This window comes from Canis lupus, chromosome 12, assembly GCF_011100685.1.
Source record: "Canis lupus familiaris isolate Mischka breed German Shepherd chromosome 12, alternate assembly UU_Cfam_GSD_1.0, whole genome shotgun sequence".
In the NCBI taxonomy this organism is placed as follows: domain Eukaryota; kingdom Metazoa; phylum Chordata; class Mammalia; order Carnivora; family Canidae; genus Canis; species Canis lupus.
Window position 1 is genome coordinate 21,666,139 of NC_049233.1, and position 18,731 is coordinate 21,684,869.

The following is an 18,731-nucleotide window of genomic DNA, read 5'->3' on the forward strand; positions in this document are numbered from 1 at the left end:
CAAGCCAAAGCTCTTGAGTTCTGACTGGGTAAGAATCTGACCCGGTTGATCCTCCAAGGACCTTCTGAGGCATCGACAGTTAATTTCTAAAGCCAATAATGAGCTGCCCCTTGGTGTAGTGATGTGGTAGTGACGATGGCCCTGGTTACTGAGCACTCAGCAGTGTGCCACACAACAAGCTCACTGAACACAGTCTGTTTCTCAGAACAACCCACTGAGGAAAGTGGTGGCATTTCCATTTCACAAAGGAGAGAATTAAGATTCAGAGAGTTTTAATGACTTTCCCATGATCAAATCACACATGACAAAATTGGAATTAAAATTCACATCTCCGTTGACTGGAGCCCATGGTCTCGATTATTGCTTTCTTTTGCTTCGTCCCCCCAAGTCAAAATACAGTGAACCTGTGATTATATTTAGAATTGTATTTCTCATTATGGTGATGGTTCTAATTTGAGATTATTTAAGCCTACATTATGGACAAAGACTGGCACCGAACCAAGTGAAGTTTAGCCACCATTTATGTAGACCCGGGCCTTCACTTGTGTTCATTAGCCGGGATAGCCAGTGCTGTGACGGACTCTATACCCTCCAACCCTCCCATTACCACTGCTCCCCCCCCCCCGCCCACTCCATATTATATTGTTCTTGGTAAGGGCCATGAAAACTTTCATGGGATCTTTGTCCTACCATCTCAAACTGTGTGCAACTCTCAAAAGATGGGAGATAAATTATTTGCTTAGAGGGAGACCAGAAAAAAAAAATTGGTATGTTTTTTTTACCATTGATTGAAGTGACAGTTTGGTAACCAGCTCTCCGAGAGAGAGCTTTAACATGTTCCAAAAATTGGCAGTTAGCTCTAGAGTGAGCTAATTAGTTAGGAATGATTTTTATCCTCACTACCTTTAATAGCCTACCCTTGGAGAAAAGACAGATACACACGTGGAAATCAATTGTGCTGCAACTTGACCTTAATGCCATTTAGGGGAAATAAGAGAGGTGACTCATGATTTATTATTTAAGATCCTCCTTTTAAAAAAAGAATTGTTGTGAAAGATTTGACAAATAATGATTACTCCCATTTAGGAACTATCATTTAATCAAAGAAGCAGAAAACAGGAAGAATGGAAAACTTGTGTGACTAAGCAGTGTTTCATTTTCTTTGAAACTGTCTCTGCCACCCTGGCTGTAGAAAGAGAGGACTTTACAGGCTCTACGCGGCAGGAAAGCCTGCTTGCACCAGGGCAGAATGCAGTGGTGCCACATACCCGATGCCACATTAAATTGAGTCTACAAACGCTTCTCTTTTAGGTCTTTTTTTCAAAGTAAGTCTTCAGTGAGCTCTTACTGCTCGTATAGAGTTGCCCCCAAGAACCCCTATGGGAAAACACAGACAGCATATAAAGGAAGTGGGCTTTCCTGGGGCTGGTCTGTTCCTATCTGGCCCCCTATCATCCTGTGTTCATCGTGTTCACACACCTGACTGCTGCTTCCCGCCCTTCCTTGGCGGGAGGGGTGAGTGCTTGTTTATTTAAACTTCCATCAGTACTGCTTGGGAAAACAAAACAACACACTTACTTGTCTGGGCATTGAATGTTCTTCCTGAGTTTTTGTCCTGCCCATTGGCCTGGAGGCATGATGGGTGGGGCGAGTTTCGGCGTTGGTTTGGGAAGTTTCGAGAACAGGCTATGGGTTGGGTCTGTTAGGTTGGGGTTACTCTTGGTTTTCATCATTTTGGAACGTCTGAGGGTCAGAGAGCATTGCCATAGATGGTTCTGGGAGTTCTCATGTTCTGGCTGTGCCTCCTTCTCGAGGGCAGATGCACCTGGGCAGGTACTTCACACAGCCCTGACATGCTGTAGTCCTCCATCCGCATTGTATTCTCGCCTGGACACCTGGAAGGAAGGTGTGCAAGCCTAAAAACATCACCAGTTAGATACCTGCTTGATGTTGACTCCCTGCACATTAATGAGTGCAGGTCTTCATTCCCCTCACCTTCGCTCCCATCCTCCCCACCCCACCCCCAGCCCCCTGCTGATGTCAGCCAGCAAATGGAGGTGGTGTGCCTCCAGGATTGGATTGAAGCTGCCCTTTGGAAGCTCAGGGTTTGTCACTGGTGGTAATTTGGCCCTGGGCCCCTTGCCTAGCTGGTTCCCCATCTCCAGTACAGCAGTGCCATGCAGCACATAGGTTGTTAGAAGAAATGATATTGACAAAACAAGATGAAGCTCTTGCGTGTGTTTTTTCCCCTTCTATTCACAGCAATACGTGATAGGAGTGCATTGCTCTTTGAATAGCTGGACATCAAGTGGCTAGAAAAATCAGCACCCTGGCTTCCCTGCCTCCTCCCTTAGCACCTAAGCATTTTGTTCAGGGCTGCTCAGTGTGCCAAGCCTATTCTTGCTCACTGTCCTCTAACCCGGCACCCACTACAGTATCCCCTCTTCCTTGGAGGCAGTATGTGCAGTGGTTTCAAACTTCAGCACGTGTCAGAGCCCCTGGGTGGCTGGTGTTAAAGCAGATTGATTGCCAGGTCCCACTGCCAGCATCTCTGATTCGGTAGGTAGGTCTGGGTGGGGATGAGAGACTGCATTTTGAATAAGCTCTCAGGTGCTGTTGTTGTGGTTCAAGGATTATACACAGAGAACCACTGCTTTGGTGTATGGGGATGCGCAGAAGCTTTGGTTAAGCATAGCTGGATTTAAATCTAATGATATACTTAATGTTTGTGAACTTGAAAGGGTTTTCTTCATTTCCCCAAATCTCAGGCAGTTTATCTCTACAATGGGAATAATATCTACTTCAAGATGTTTTAGAGAATTAGATGACAAAAATAGCACAGAGTAGGCTTTGGGTAATTACTAGCTTTTTTTGCTGTCCTGAAAAGAACACACAATTGTTCCCTATGGAGGCAGAAGAGCACTCTCTCCTCTTTTGTGGAGTTCTGAATGTTAAGGATCCTCTTATTAACATATACAAGCTAATGGGAGTAGAGGAAATGTTAACAGAAGTAGAAACTACGCTTACCTGTGGGTGAGTGCCCCAGGGAACGCCTGGAAATGCTGATGGTCAGACAAGGTTAGAGATTATTAGCACTTCCTGACTTGCCTGATAGAGGAACCATGTCTTACTCATTTGTGCCTGTGTTTGACACTGCAGCCAAAAATTCCCAACCCACAATCTGCTGATGCATGTGGGCTGTCAAGAAATCTTCCAGATGCAACATCTGAATATTTCAGGATCTCAAATTTCATTTGTGTTCTTCATGCCTTGCTACAATCATTGTAATGTCCTTAGGAGATGGAAATCAAGTTGCTCTATTTCAACTGTCCCAGGTTTTCACCACTTTCTCCAAATCCATTATCCTCCTCCTTGTCATCTCAAGAATGGTCCTCAAAATGGATCGCTGGTATGGAAATATACATTAATGTACAAATCAGTACATAAAGTTTAATCCATTTTTGTTGACTAAAGCAAAATTATCTCTACCATAAAACAATTATCCTAAAGATCTGAATGGTAGTGCCAATCACTTATCACATAATTTCCAGGTAAGTTGTGTATTTTTAGGCCTTATTCAATGTATGATCACTATCTAAATGATAGCCTCCGCTGAGCCAGGATTTCCTCTGGGAACAATATTGAACTGTTTTGATAATATTCCTATTAAAATATTCAAGTGCAGAGGTCCTTAAACCATGGCTCACTGCCTGTTTTCGTAAAGAAAATTTTGTTGGCATATGACCATGCTCGTTTCTTTAGAAGAAACCAGATGGCCCTTGAAGCCAATAGTACTAAGTATTTGGCCCTTTATAAAAAAGATTACAGAGATTTCTGCTTCTAGTCAATGGGTCCCACCTCATGCCTTTTGCCACCAGAGGGTGCTGGATGTACCACCAGCTTATCACAGCCAGACATCTGCCTGTCTGGACACCCTGGCTTCCCACGTGCCAGAACTCAGAGAGGCTGTACTTGGTCCCTGCTGCCAACAGCATAACCTGTCCCACCTCTTGCTCTGCTCACACTGAGATCTTCTGTGACACATGCCTGGGCCCACCCCTTCTCGACTGCTCGGGGGCTGAAGCACCCATCCTGGGCCCCTCAGCACCCATCCTGGGCCCCATTACAATTCCAGTCTTGGCTGAACAGCATCATTACATGACTGGTAGTTTCCATAGATGAAATTCTTTAGCATCTCGAAGGAAGAACTACAGTATATTTTTTAAAGATTTTATTTATTTATTTATTTATTTATTTATTTATTTATTTATTTATTCATGAAAGACACAGAGGTGGGGGTGGGGGCAGAGACACAGGCAGAGGGAGAAGCAGGCTCTATGCAGGGAGCCCGATGCGGGACTCAATCCCGGGTCTCCTGGATCACACCCTGGGCCAAATGCAGGTGCTAAACCGCTGAGCCACCCAGGTATCCTCGAGAACTACAAGATTATAAAAATTGTTAAGATAGCACATTTTTAAAGATTTATTTGTTTGAGAGACAGAGAGAGTGTGGGGTGGAGGGAAGAGGAAGAGGGAAAATCCCAAACATGGAGCCTGAACACAGGCTTTTAATCTCATGACCCTGAGATCATGCCTTGAACTAAAACCAAGAGTTGGATGCTTAACTGACTGAGCCCCGCCCGGCCCCCCATGAGATAGCACATTTAGATACTGTCTGAATGGAGTAAATTCAGGCTTTACTCCATGTAAACCTTGATCTTCAGTACCCTTCATAGGTGCCCGGTTCTTCCTTTCTCTGCCAAGGTTCTCGATGAGGAGACCTATTCTTGTTCTCTCCCCTTCTAAATTCCCACACACCTCTTCTGCCGGTGCTGGGGGCACTCCTTCTCCAATGCACCGTGGAAACTACTCTGACCTGGTCTCCATGTTGCCAATCTGGTAGACATTTCCCTCCCAGCTTTATTGAGATATAATTGACATATGGCATAGTGTGAGTTTAGGGTGTACAAAGTGTTGATTTGATGCATTTATATATTGTGACATCATTACCACTGTAGCATGAGCTCATCTGGACACTTTGATTCAGCTCTTGCCTTTCTAGACCTGTCTACTGCATTTGGGTCTGTGGACAGCTCCTCCCCTGGGGAACTCTTCAGTGCTTTTCAACTTCTTTGACTGCAACTCGGTTTGAGAAGGAACTCTCTGTATAGCAACCCAGTAAATGCGTGCATATACGCAGCTGAAACTAAAGTTTCCCAACATAGTACACAATAAATTCTGATATTTCCAGTTTTATTTTTTTTCAGTTATAGTTACAACTAAGTAAAACTGATTTCATGGCTCACTAATGGCTTGAATCCTTATGCTTTTGGTTCCCCTGGCACTCTTCTCTGCTTCTCCTCATATATCTCTTACCACCCTCTTTGGTCCCCAGAATTTTTGATACTCCCCAGTGTTCTGCCTCCAGCTTTTTCTTCCTAACTTATGTATTTCCCCGGGGGATCCCATCCTTCCTATTCATGCTACAGACTCCAAAAATCCGTCTCTATTCTGGAACCTCAGCACTGTGCTCCTACAGAAAATGATGTTGGCCCCAGGTTCCATTGCCAGGGACCCATACTGGGTCAAAATAAGGGGAGACTGGTCATCATGTTGAAACTCATGTACCTGCATTTGATTTAGGACAAAGCTAAGAGCAAAGCCAAAGTAAAAAGTCAGGTGGGTTTTCTGCAAGGATCTAAGACAGAACCAGATTTCCGCATTGTAAAGTTCCAATGTACTCTTCCCAGTGTTCTCTTTCTGTACTCTATTGTTAGAAGTGAGTCACTAGACTCAGCCCACACTCAAGGGAAATCATCCGGCTTTATCATCAATATGAGAGGAAGAGATACTAGCTCTCCTTTGCTGAGTGACTGCTGTTATGTGTCAGGCACTGTCCAGGCTGCAGGGCATACACAAGTTCCATTCAGTTATAATTCTCACAACACTATGAGCTTCGTGGTATTATCCGTATTTAAACGATGAGGAAATTGAGGCATAAGTCAGATAATTTACTTGCTCACAGTGACAGCTTTTATGTTTGAACCAGGCTGGTTTGATGGTTTCAATAGTCACTTCCCAAGGCAATCTCAGCCCCCACCATTTGCAAAACTTTTCAGATCAAATGCCAGATGGGGCGGCGATGTAGAGAGATTGAGAAACGGAAGTACAAGCTGCTCCAGTCCAGTGTAGCCTCCTGATTAGTTCCCTTAGGCTCCCCTGGCTCAGTTAACTGTGGCAGGGATGACAGAGGGAGAAGTAAAATGGGATGAAAATGGCTGATGGGAAATGAAGCCCCCCAGGAAACTTCTTAGAGGTTGTTTAGCATCTATGGTATAGTCAACTGCTATGAAGCTGTGCTGGGGGAGGGTGGGAGGAAGGGAAGGAAGGGAGGGCAAATTGAGATGTAGTGAGTGTTCATGAGAGCTAACTGGATGAGGAAGGCGTGGTGACCAGAGGAGACTGGGTTTGAAAATAGGACACATCGGGAGAGAAAGAGGATGATTACAAAAGAAGAGGAAATAAATCTGCATAACTGACAGGACATTTATGTAAAGTAACTTTTCAAGTGTGTGTAGTGTTTCATAGTATTCGTGCCCTCTTGGAAGAGAGAGAATATGTCACCATGGAATAAGAATCACATGTGAGTTTTCTCTTCCCTATTAAAGATTCAGGGAAAAAGCCTTACTCAAACTGGGGCATTTCAGTGGAGAAGGGTTATTTTCCCTGCCTCGTGACAACCTGTTGGGCCAGGTTTCTCTATTATATTTATATGTTGTGTCAAGTTAATCACTGGGGACCTCTGCCTGCTTCTCACATTGACAACATGTCAGGCAGAAATTGAGGATTTTCCAGAACTATGGCTGAGCTCAATTCATCTGTTAATTTTCTAGACTCTCAGCTCATCCCTTCTTCTGAAAACTGAATGTTGTAGGCACTGTTTTCTATTCTTATGGCTGCTTGTTACTCTGCCTTCTGCTGTCTGAAATCTTTTCCCTATACTCTTAAGGGGAAGTAGGAAAACCGATTTCCACATGAAGATGTACTAAAAATCACTTGACTTTTCCTGTTTGGTTTACTATGGTGAGTCCCCTGGAAATTGACTCTGAGATGGAGATGAGCTTACAGGAGATTTACTGGGGAATGTTCTCAGCAGCAATCCTGCTAAGAGAGTGAGGGAGACAGGATGGGGCCTTGGGAGAAGCTGAGCAGCAATGCAGTTGCAACAGAGGTTTCAGCCCATCCAACTGGGTTTGGAAGCCCCAGTGAAGCAAGAGGTAGGTTTTGTACCTCACAACCAGTAAGTAGGTGCTGCTGCCTCTGGAAGGGATGCATAAGCTTGGGCAAGGCAGCTCTCATCAGTGGAAATCAGCTCCTGGGGATGGGGTAGCAGGGGGTAGACTCGGGGGTGAGCAATCAGCAGACGCTCACTCAACAGCTGGGCAATCTGAGGGGCATCTGTACTGCATACTGCAGTACCCACTACAGATGTGCTCCAATGAATTTTCTGAGTATTTGTACAATATTAAATATTGAATAATTTCTCTTCTAGGACTAATTTTTTAACTCACTTTTTATTAGTATTTATTATATCTCATGAGAAGAGATTAAGAATCATTGACTTTGGGGATCCCTGGGTGGCTCAGCAGTTTAGCACCTGCCTTCGGCCCAGGACATGATCCTGGGGTCCCAGGATCGAGTCCCACATCAGGCTCCCTGCATGGAGCCTGCTTCTGCCTCCGCCTGTGTCTCTGCCTCTCTCTCTCTCTCTGTCTCTCTCATGAATAAATAAATAAAACCTTAAAAAAAAAGAATCATGGACTTTATTAGGTACTATCCTGACTCCAAACACCCTAAATTGTCTTCTGAGCCTGGAGTACATTATATATATAATAAATATTTATACATAAATCCCCTCTTTCTGGTTGTTGCATATCTTAATTTCTAATTCAGTGAAAGCCTTCCCTATCTTCCACCTCTTAAATCAGGAGTAAGCCACTGGTGATACATTTTGTTCTAATAGTTTAGTTAATCAAAGGGCTGAAGAGGTTGGGTTCTTTTATTTTTTTCTTAGAGAATGTTTAAAAAGGAAATTTGAAAAATGGCAAACTGTTGCACCATCTCATATTTCCTTGATTTCCTGCAGTCTCTGTTTTTCCATCATTAACTTAAAAAAATACAAAATCAGTGTATACAATTCAGCATTCAGCTAGAGATAACACCAGGAGAAATAAAGCAGTGATTGTTATTCACTCTGCTAAAAAGTTTTAAAGGGCATGGCCCCTTTGATTTTCATCAAATATATATGGTTACATTTTGTGTGCATTTCAAACAATACCATATCAAATTAAGTCTCATTTTCCACACATAAAAGAGTGAACAATTTTAATCACCCCCTAGCCCCATCCAAGAAAGCTTGCCAGCAGAGTAAATTGGAGACTAAATTTGTGCTATTTTCATTTCATGGCAAAAGTTATCTTGTAAACAGAAATAGCTGCTCTCTTCATCACAATCATGTGAACCATACTATGGTTTATGAGCATCAGTACTTCTAAAAGGACTTTTCCTGTAAGAAAAGTTTGGCATATTTCTTAAACACCCTATAACAATGTTTGCAAGCATTTATTACATGCTGGTCCTGGTGCTGGTGCTGGTGCTAGGAAATATGCCCCCGAATCAAAATTCAGAACAGAAGATATAATAAGACATTGTGAAGAAGGCCAACAGCTGCCTTTGTAATGGAGGAGAAAATTCTCTGCAAAATATTAGTACTGATACTTAGAAAATATAAGGCAGCAGAAAAACAGATCCACTTTTAGATTGGCAAAAAAAAAACCCCACAAAAAACAAAAAAGAACAAAACCAACCTTTATAACCAGAAAGGATAATGGAAAACTGTTGGAGACATGGCTGAAATATGAATCCCATCCTAATGAGGCCCTGAGTTTACAGTGCTTGTCTGTGTACACTTTCTGGGAACACATCTCCGTAATTTGAATTTATTTCTATGGAAAAAGTAAACTGGAATTATGTGAGTTTTGAAGTATATGAATCTTCAAGAATACACCTCTCAAAGTTAAGCATCAGTCTATCTTAAAGGGTGTGCTTTTTCTGTTTTATTTTACTTTGATATTTCTTTCTTTTTTGTGTGTGTGCTAATCTCATGACCTATAATTGACTTTGGGCTGTTAGTAAGGGGAGATGAAGCAGTATATCAAGAAAAGTCTACAGAAGCAAGGAAAAAGAATGAGGAAAAGGGAGGGATGTGAAGGGAAGGACAGAAGAACTTGAGAGGGTCTATATGGTGAGGGGATGTGTTGGCTACAAGAGGAGAAGAAATACTGCTAATGAAGCAGCAGCCATCTGCTAGGTGAGGCCATCCAGCCAGCCAGCCAAACCTGGGTTTGGATCAGGACTTAGCTCCTCACTGTGCAGCTGAAGTTTGCCAGTCAGTAAACCTGTGTTTACTGAGTTTCTGCTATGTGCCGGGCATTGCCGCACACTGTAGATGATGGTGAATATGCCCTTGTGGAACCTATGCATCATGCTGTTAGCAAGAATTTATTTATTTTTTTATTTTTTAAAAGATTTTATTTATTTATTCATGAAAGACAGAGAGAGAGAGAGAAAGAGAGAGAGAGAGGCAGAGACACAGGTAGAGGGAGAAACAGGCCCCATGTCAGGAGCCCGATGTGGGACTTGATCCCGGGACTCCAGAATCATGCCCTGAGCCAAAGGCAGGCGCTAAACCGCTGAGCAACCGAGGGATCCCCTGTTAGCAAGAATTTAATTGAAGAAAAGATGCAAGGGAGATAGAGAGCATGTTATGGGAGGATCTAGAGAAGATTTTATTAACTAGGTGACAACATAAGACATGAAGAATTTCCTTGACTACCTCAAGACTCCAAGTCTCAATTCTGTATCTGCATCATGAACGTGATGGTGCTTATTACACAGGATTCTTGTAAGGATTGGGAAGGAGAGATGTATGATTTGGTAACATTTTACTTGGGCCCCCAGGCTGTAGTCTGCTGACACTTGCCCTAGACCATCCATGCATGTTTACTGTACTATGGGATAGACAGGAACATCTGTCTGACTTAAGCCACTGTGTCAGATGCTGAAGCTGCTGTGCCCTGCCCATCTCTTGAGCTTCTTCTTCAGGCACTGTTTAACCTTCTGAGAAGTTTTTGTTGGTACAGCTCCCTCTGGCTAGAGTGACCTTTCTGTCACATTCCCTCTGGTGCACTGCAATCACCTATCACAGGTTAGGCCTAGAGGCTCCTTTCCTAGCCAACTCTGCTAACCTCCCCCAAATAAGAAATGAACTGCCTGTGAGCAGAGACCGTATGTTGTTGTTTCCATTCCTCAGGATCTAGCACAGCAGAGCCTCTATGCCTGCTTGGCTGAGTGAGTAACCCTTCTCTTCCTATAAAACAGATAACATTTATAAAATCAGAAAGCAGAACAGACCACTTCAGTTAGAAATAACCAAATGAAGTCCACAAACTAGGTTTATTTATATTTTATTTATTCATTTTCATATTCTGCCTGTCGTGAAATCCCCTAGTCCTCTGAATCAACCTGTGTCTACAATTAGACTCCTTCCTATGTATTGACTCAATTTTGCACTGACACCTGCAATACTCTTCCTTGAAACACTACTGCCCAGACCATGTCCTGCTTGGATTCTCTTACTCTTTCATTTCTGTTCCTGCATTTTCTCAGTAATCCCAGACACCTGTCTAGTTTCCTTGCTCCTTACCTGGTGACGCGGAATAGTAAGTGAAACTTTTGCCTGAGAACCTAAGATGACTAGCATGCAAATCAGTTAAGAAAGAGAGCATCCAGCTTGGAGCTGGATGATGAATTCCAAACCTCATTCCCACACCAAGGATGAAAAGTACTGGAAGAGCAGAAAATGGGGACTTGCTTGCAGAAGGAGTTGTGAGAGTGAGTGCCCCCCTTCTCCCACCAGCAACCTCCAAGGAGAGAGGTGAGAGTGCTTGCCTTCTCTTCAAAGTCTGCAAGAGGGGCTTTAACAAGACCATCCCGGAGAACTAGATATGTACCTCTTAGAGTCACAGCATCAGAACCAACTGAAGAGGGCACTCCCGGTGGCGCAGCGGTTTAGCGCCGCCTGCAGCCCGGGGTCTGGTCCTGGAGACCCAGGATTGAGTCCCGCCTCGGGCTCCCTGCATGGAGCCCGCTTCTCCCTCTGCCTGTGTCTCTGCCTCTCAGTCTCTCTCTCTCTCTGAATAAATAAATTAAAAAAAAAAAAAAAAAAGAACCAACTGAAGAGGGACACACTCCTGAGACAGCCAATGGCCTAAGACCAGATAGGCAGCTGATGAAGGAGATGCTCTTGGCTCCAGGTGGACCTGACCTGACTTTTCTCCTGGACAAGATCCAGGTGCAAGCAAGAGGCAGATGCAGCATGGGCTCACCTCAGGTCTTGTCTCAGAACATCTGGAAGAGCCCTTTCAGCTCAGCACAGAGAAGCTGAAGATGACATCTGAGTCCTAGGAGCTTCAAGCAGTCAGCCAGGTAGAGATTCATATGCCCAGCCCCAGAGAATTTCAGCGAAAGTCCACATTGATGGGCCGATTGCCAGAACACCCACAAAAGCACCAGTGACAAAAATGGTGTCACCAACCACGAGCCCAAAGTGCACGAAGCCACCTTACAATAGTGCCAGTAGGGGGAGAGCTTTCCCTCCCTCTCACATTGCCTACTCCCTCTTACAGGTGTGGCTCCAGCACCACAGGGGTGGTGGAGGGCTTCAGCACAGGTGAGCAGGCTGGCAGCGGAGGAGGAGATGAGTTAGGGGAGCAGGAGGAGGGCTGCTGACCTGCCCTATCTTCTGTGGGCTGGCATCCTGCCCAGGGCCAGGCCTCAATGGAGAAAGGTAAGCAAGCATGTCTTCATATCTCGTGCTCATTTGGACTCTGATGGGGACCTGGAGTTTCCAGTTTCTGGATTGAGGATGTTTGCATTAGCTATGAATGAGCAGAAAAATCAGAGGAGAAATGGGGGAAAGCCTGTTTGGTGCCTGTGTTTCCCCCACATCAGGCCTGATAATTAAATCAGTTAAAAATTTTCCCACTTATATTTTTAACTTACAAAGACTGTGCAATAGTTATTATTTCCAGTGATTTTTTTTGACAAACTTGAAAGAAAATTGAGAGGTGAAATGATTGGCTTTTTAGATTGAAGAATGAGGGTGTAGTTGCTAAAAGTAAAGAAATATCACACAAGGACATTAAAGATTGAGCTTACTCTGTCATTAACTACATCACCACACACTGAACTAATATATTTCACAGTTCAGCTATCTCTGGGATTAGGAATCTGTTATTTTCCATTTCTGCTCTGCAGCCCTTTGGAGAGGAAAACAAACAGAATCACTGGAATCTATTCAGTTGGGGGAATCCTGTGGAAATACAGGACACATTCTACTTAAGACTGAAACCTCCTGAAAAGGTTGGCTTTAAATTTTGTGTCCTCCTTAGGGAAGTATCTTAATTTGAAATTCTTCTTAAGCCAAAATGCCACAGAGGATAAAATATCTTCAGAGTTTGCCATAGCTGGGCTGCTAAAAGGAGCCAAATGGAAGAAAACTGGCACCTGGAATAGTACGGGTGAGGTCTGCAGACTCCATAGGTGTGGGAGTGACAGTGACTGTGGTGGCTGTGACATCACCTTCATTTTGCCACAAATCATTTGCAGAATGACTTTCTTTCACAACCAGGTATGTGTGGCATAAATACTCCCATTGCTATGGAAATCAAAATGGGCAAGCCTTGGTTTCAGGGACCTGGTGTTCATGCTTTCTTCAGCTGCAGTCTCTGACATTCCTTCATCTTCCTTCTCCTCATGTAGGTCCTTTGAAATTAATTGTCTAGCTAATTTAATATTCCATCCTTCATTGCAGTGAAGCTTCCTTCCTTTCCTTCTTTTTTTTAAAAGACTTTATTTATTTATGCATGAGAGACTCAGAGAGAGGCGGAGACACAGGCAGAGGGAGAAGCAGGCTCGCTGCAGGGAACCCGATGCAGGACTCGATCCCAGGATTTGGGATCACGACCTGACCCAAAGGCAAACACAACCACTGAGCCCCTCAGGTGCCCCTGAAGCTTCCTTCCATTTCAAATTGACACTTGCTTTTTTTTTTTTTTTTCTTCTTGTTTTTCAGGTGGGAGGTCACTATCCTCATCTTCACTGCTCTCTTGTTCATGAACCAGATACTTTGGCTGCCAGCATTCAGCAGCAGCACCTAATTTCTTGCCTAAGGTCAGCCTTCAGGGATTTCTGGGTCATCTTCATCATCACACCATACTATCTATGGTAAGGAGGGATGGGTTCATCTATTTTCATGAAACCACAGTCTTTGTCTAAAGCTGGATATGTCACCATGATGTTCATTTCATCCCATCTCTGGGATTTTTTACCCAGCTCGTCGTGGACACTCTTGCTGGGCTGTGCAGGCAAAGGCCACCAGATGAGGTTGAGGAGCTCTTGTTCCTCAGGACTCCGTTGATGGGCCCATGAGCAGTGGTCCAAGGCTCTGGGCAGTGGGGGTTGGGCTCAGCCTCACTAATTGGCACCAGATCCAGAAAGGAAACGCGAGCTGCTGCAGAGCCCTCCTGGGGCCAGGGTGGCTGCACCTGCTGTCACGGAGATGCCAGAGTCAGGGTCACCCCACGACGACCCCCATGCCAGGGCCGACTGGGTGGGGCTGGCGGCCCTTCACACACCCTTTGCTACCAACACTTACCTGCCACTGACTCCTTCCTTTTCATCGCTGTGTAATGCTCTGTGGTATGAAAACATCAATTTTATATGTGAGTTCTATCCTTGATTGAGATCAAGACATTGACATTTTTTTTTCCTCTTATAATACGGCTACTATGATCGCTCGAACATGGCTTCTGCAGAGCAGGTTACAATCCTTGGAATATGTCACTAAATGGTAAAACGTAAGCACGTGCAATTTTACTAGGTGACACCAAGATGTTTTCCAAAGCAGTTGTTCCAGTTTATAATCACACAGGCAGTATATAAGAGTTCCCACTGTGACACATCTTTGATTATCATTAGTACCATCAGACTTTACATCTTTATCAGTCTGGTGGGTGTGAAGTGGTACCTAATGATACTAATTTGCATTTCTCTGGCTAGTGCAATGTCTAGCTTAATAAGACTGGGCATCTTTTCAGGAATTATAGATGTTCTTCTTTCCTCTTTTGTAAAATTCCTGTTCCTGTCTTTTGTCTGCTGTGTAGGTTTTTTTTTTTATTGTGTCATAGATGTTCTTTATTTGCAATCTTTTAAGTGTATTGCAAATACTGCCACCCAGTTTGTGCCTCCTCTCTTCACTCACTTTGTGATGGCTTTTTTTGTTTGTTTTTTAAAAGTTTTTTTCTTGTGATGGCTTTGATGAACAGCATGAACAGAAGTTTTACAATTTTGATGTTGTCAAATATACCAATGCTTTCTTCATGGTGTATATTAAGAAATCCTTCCTCCGAGGTCATAGTCTCTTTTGAATGTCAAAAAATTTAGCATTAACATTTCAATTTCTTAATCTGTGTGGAGTGTGTGTGTGTGTGTGTGTGTGTGTGTGTGTGTATTATGCTTGATCAGTTAGATATTTCATGCCTGTATAGGGATACTGGCAGTAGGATATAGGAGAGGAAGCACAGCACAGCTGTGCGTGTCTTCGGTGAGAGTCCACCCTGCGCTCCAGTGGCCATTCTTTAGCCTCCTAGCAACAGGACAGATATGGGGAAGGTATCACACTGGCTTAGAATCTCTAGGTTCCGTAGGAACCAATAAGTCTTCTAATTAGGACATAGTTAGTGCTGGCAAGGAAAATGCCTAGTTAGAACTTGTATGGTGTCAGGGAAACTTCCCACAAGATACTAATGGTTCATTCACAGTCTTCCAGAACAAATATATTCAATCAGGGGTAATTTGTTATCAAAGCATTGCTACTTAGACACACAGCTGAAATTCTACCTCTGTCAGGTTTCAAGGGAAACTGGAGACAAAAGGTGACCCAAGGTCAATTTCCCACAGACTGTGTACGTGTGTGTGCATGTGTGTGCATGAGTGGGGATCTATTTTCATTATCTTCTGTATGGATAATGTGTTCTCCCAGCATCATTTGCTGAATAACCCATCTTTTCCTCACTGATCTGCAATGCCAGCTAGACCACTTTCCAGCCTTCACTATACACATGAGTCTGTTTATTAGTTCTGTGTGTCCCAGTACCAGCCTGTGCCGCCTACTACCACAGTCCTAATTAATGCAGTGCTATCTTGATATCTAAGCCTTGCTATCTGGAAGGTCAGTCAATTTGTGATGGTTTTTTTGACCTGTCAACTTAGTTAGGCCATAGTCCCCGTGAGGCAATCCTGGCTGTTGCTGTGAAGCAATGTTGCACATGTAATTAAAGCCCTTAATCAGCTGACTTTAAGAAGATTATCCCGGATTATCTGGTGGCCTCACTGAACCTGTTGGAAGGCCTTAAATGCAGGACTAAAGTTTCCCCAGGATATAGAAGAAATTCCACCTGTGGATGGCAGCTTTGGCCAGTTCCTGCTGAGTTCCATCATGCTTATGACTGCCTCCTGTGTGGATTTTGAATTCACTTAGCCAGTCTCAATAATCATGTAAGCCAATTCCTTAAAATAAATGTCTCTGTCTCTTGCTGTCTCTGTCTGTGTCTGTCTCTCTTGCTCTTTATATAAAATAGATATACTATTTACTTATTCTGGTTTATTTATTTTCTATCTATCTATCATCTATCTATCTATCTATCTATCTATCTATCTATCTATCTATCTATCATCTATCTATCATCTATTTATTCTAGTTCTGCTTCTCCAAACCTTGACTTGTATATTATTCTTCTCTTCTTTGTTTCCAACAAGTTACAAAATTGACTTGTCAAGTTGCACAAAATTACATGCTTGGGTTTTGATTTACATCACAGTGAATCTGTATGCTAATTTGGGTGAACTGATACCTTCATAAAATTGAGTCTTCCTATCCATATTTTTCCACCAATTTTAAGTCATATATATATATATATGATATATGATATATATATCTTCTTTCTTATTACATAAAATTCACATATAAAACTTTCTCAGCTTAATGAATTATTATAAACAGTCAAATAATACTACTTAGATCTAAAAATAGAATATTGCCTGAAGCTTGCTGAGTGCCCCACCAAGTTCATATTCCCCCCTTTGTCACCTGAGACATAATCATTCTGGTCTTCATAACAATCTCCCTCCCTCTTTCCCTTCCTCTCTCCCTTCTGTCCTTTCTTCCTTCTTAGTCCTTTTGCTAATTCTGTGAGGATTTGTATATCATCTGGTTCAGAGCCTTATCTAGATGGACTCATGCCCCAGGTAGACTTTAGTGGATACTTGATTTATAACTAGTGTGAGGCCACATTATTATCAAACCTTCACTCTTCCTGGTGAAATAAACATTTTATCATTACAAAGTGTTCCTTTTATATCTCAAAGCTTTTCCTTTTGGTCCTTAAAGTCAACTTTCCCTGATCTTCATGCACCACACTAGCTTTCTTCCATCCTTTTATTTTCAGCTTTTCTGAATTCCTATGCCTGCTGACCTCTTTGGTTTGGCATCTCTTCTTATATCTTTTCCCAGAATCCTTTACTCTTTTAATGCCCTCAGAGCTACAAAACGTAGACCTGGTATAGATTTTAAGTTAGCCTAAGTAGGACAGTTAGGACAAGTGAACCTCATTGGTTATTGTCAGAAGCCAGCTTGTAAAATTAAATCGTTTTTATATATTGATATTACATTCTGAAGACTTGCTGAACTCTTACTAATCCAAGAATTTTATGTATTCTTTTAGATTTCTACATAGATAATCATGTTATTTGCAGATCCTTTCCAGTCTTTACCATGTGAATTTCTTTTTTTTTTTTTCTTCTCTTGCACTGGCAGGCACCTCCAATATAATGAAAAGAAAATAGTAATAGTGGAAATCATTGATGCTTCCTGATTTTAGGAATCATTTAATGTTTTACTTGTAAGCAAGATATTTGCCACAAGTTCTTTATAGATAAGCTTTATTAAACAGGTTCCACTTATTTCTAGTTTGCTACAATTTTTTTTTAATTTTTAAAATCAGAAATGGTTATTGAATTTTATTGGAGGTGATTTTGAATCTATTAAGATGATCATATGGTTTCTGTCTTTAAATATGTTATTGAATTGAATTACCAGATTTTTCTAACATTGAACCAATTTTGTGTCCTTGGATAAATCTAACTTGATTGTGATGCATTATTATTTTTACATATTTCTTGATTTGGTTTACTAATGTTTTATTTAGGATTTTTGCATTTATGCTCCTAAGAGAACTGGAAGTTAACTTTTTTTTTTATAATGTTCATGTCTGGTTTGGTTATCAAGTTTATTTAAGTCTCATAAAATGAGGTGGGAGTGTTTTCGGTTGACCTTTCTTTAAAGGAACTAGGATAAGCTGAGAATTATCTGTTCCTTGAACACTCAGGAGAGCTTACTTCTCAGCCATCTGGGTTTTGTGTGTTCTTTGTGGGGAGATTGTAACTATTGATTTAATTTATAGGCTGGATCTACAATTATTAAAGACTCCTGCCAAGGGAGTGCAGACTGTGCTAGCAGAGCCTGAGATGTCTAGCTGCTGGCAGGCCCCCGTTACCTGGCTATCCTGTGATCCTCTCCAGCATTTTCAGAGGTAAAATCCACACAGGCTGCATCTCCCCCCAGTGGCCACAGATGTGTGACTCTGAAAGAGAGTTTCATAGAGGGGAGAAACCAGCCAGGTGCTGGCCAATTGCATGTGGTCCAGCACTTTTGCAAGGGAGTGATTTTCCACAAAGGGATATAGGCTTGGTCTGGTCAAGCGGAATGAAAAGGACAGGGAGTGATAAGTGGGAGCCATGGAGGGCTGGCTCTTGGGTGAAAGGACAGATTGGCTCCCTGGGAGGTGTGGGAACATGGGGAGAGCCAATGGTGGTGTACTGGTCCTAGGAGCTCACTGTATGCCACACCTTGACATTCGATTGCTTGATCTGGACATATCCCAGGGTCAGTGGTGGCAGGGTCAATAGAGGCATGCCTGGACAGGGGGTAGCATTCCAAGCATCAGTGCTTTACCAACAAGTGAGGAAGTTTATAAAAATTTTAATGTCTGTTGGGGTGCCTGGTTGGTTCAGTCAATTAAGTGTCTTAACTCTTGATTTCAGCTCAGGTCTTGATCTCAGTCTGTGAGATCGAGTCCCGCATTGGGGTTCTGTGCTTAGTGCTCAGCAGGGAGTTTGCCTGAGATTCTCTCCTTCTGTCCCTCACTCTGCTCACACTCTCTCTCCCTTTCTCTAAAGTAAATAAGTAAATCTTTAAACATTTTTTATGTCTGTTACAGCTGTTCTAAGCATGAGCTCTGATTACAGGATATATGTTTTTGGATTTTTTTTCCAGCTCTTTGAAGATAATATATCACACTCTTTGGTTTCATTATTCTGTGAGAGATCAACTACTAGTCAAATTGTCAATTCTGTATCAATAATTTGTTTTTTTTCTCTACAGTGTTTTTTTTTTTTGTATATATTTTATTGGAGTTCGATTTGCCAACATATAGCATAACACCCAGTGCTCATCCGGTCAAGTGCCCCCCTCAGTGCCTATCACCCAGTCA

General features: G+C 42.6%; 1 long non-coding RNA gene across 3 annotated transcripts; it reads right to left on the reverse strand.

The window, feature by feature from the left end:
* Nucleotides 1–657: 657 nt before the first annotated feature.
* On the reverse strand, nucleotides 658–14,758 carry LOC119874184. Of its 3 annotated transcripts, XR_005367868.1 has the most exons (4): nucleotides 13,778–13,964; nucleotides 11,448–13,670; nucleotides 3,028–3,406; nucleotides 658–1,895 (listed from the first exon to the last, which is right to left on the reverse strand). It is a non-coding gene; the product is annotated as an uncharacterized LOC119874184 (long non-coding RNA). The 3 variants fall into 3 exon arrangements; XR_005367867.1 differs by lacking the exon at nucleotides 11,448–13,670 and having other exon boundaries at nucleotides 667–1,895; XR_005367866.1 differs by lacking the exons at nucleotides 658–1,895; nucleotides 3,028–3,406 and adding an exon at nucleotides 14,662–14,758 and having other exon boundaries at nucleotides 13,128–13,670; nucleotides 13,778–13,816.
* Between the last annotated feature and the right edge of the window lie 3,973 nt (nucleotides 14,759–18,731).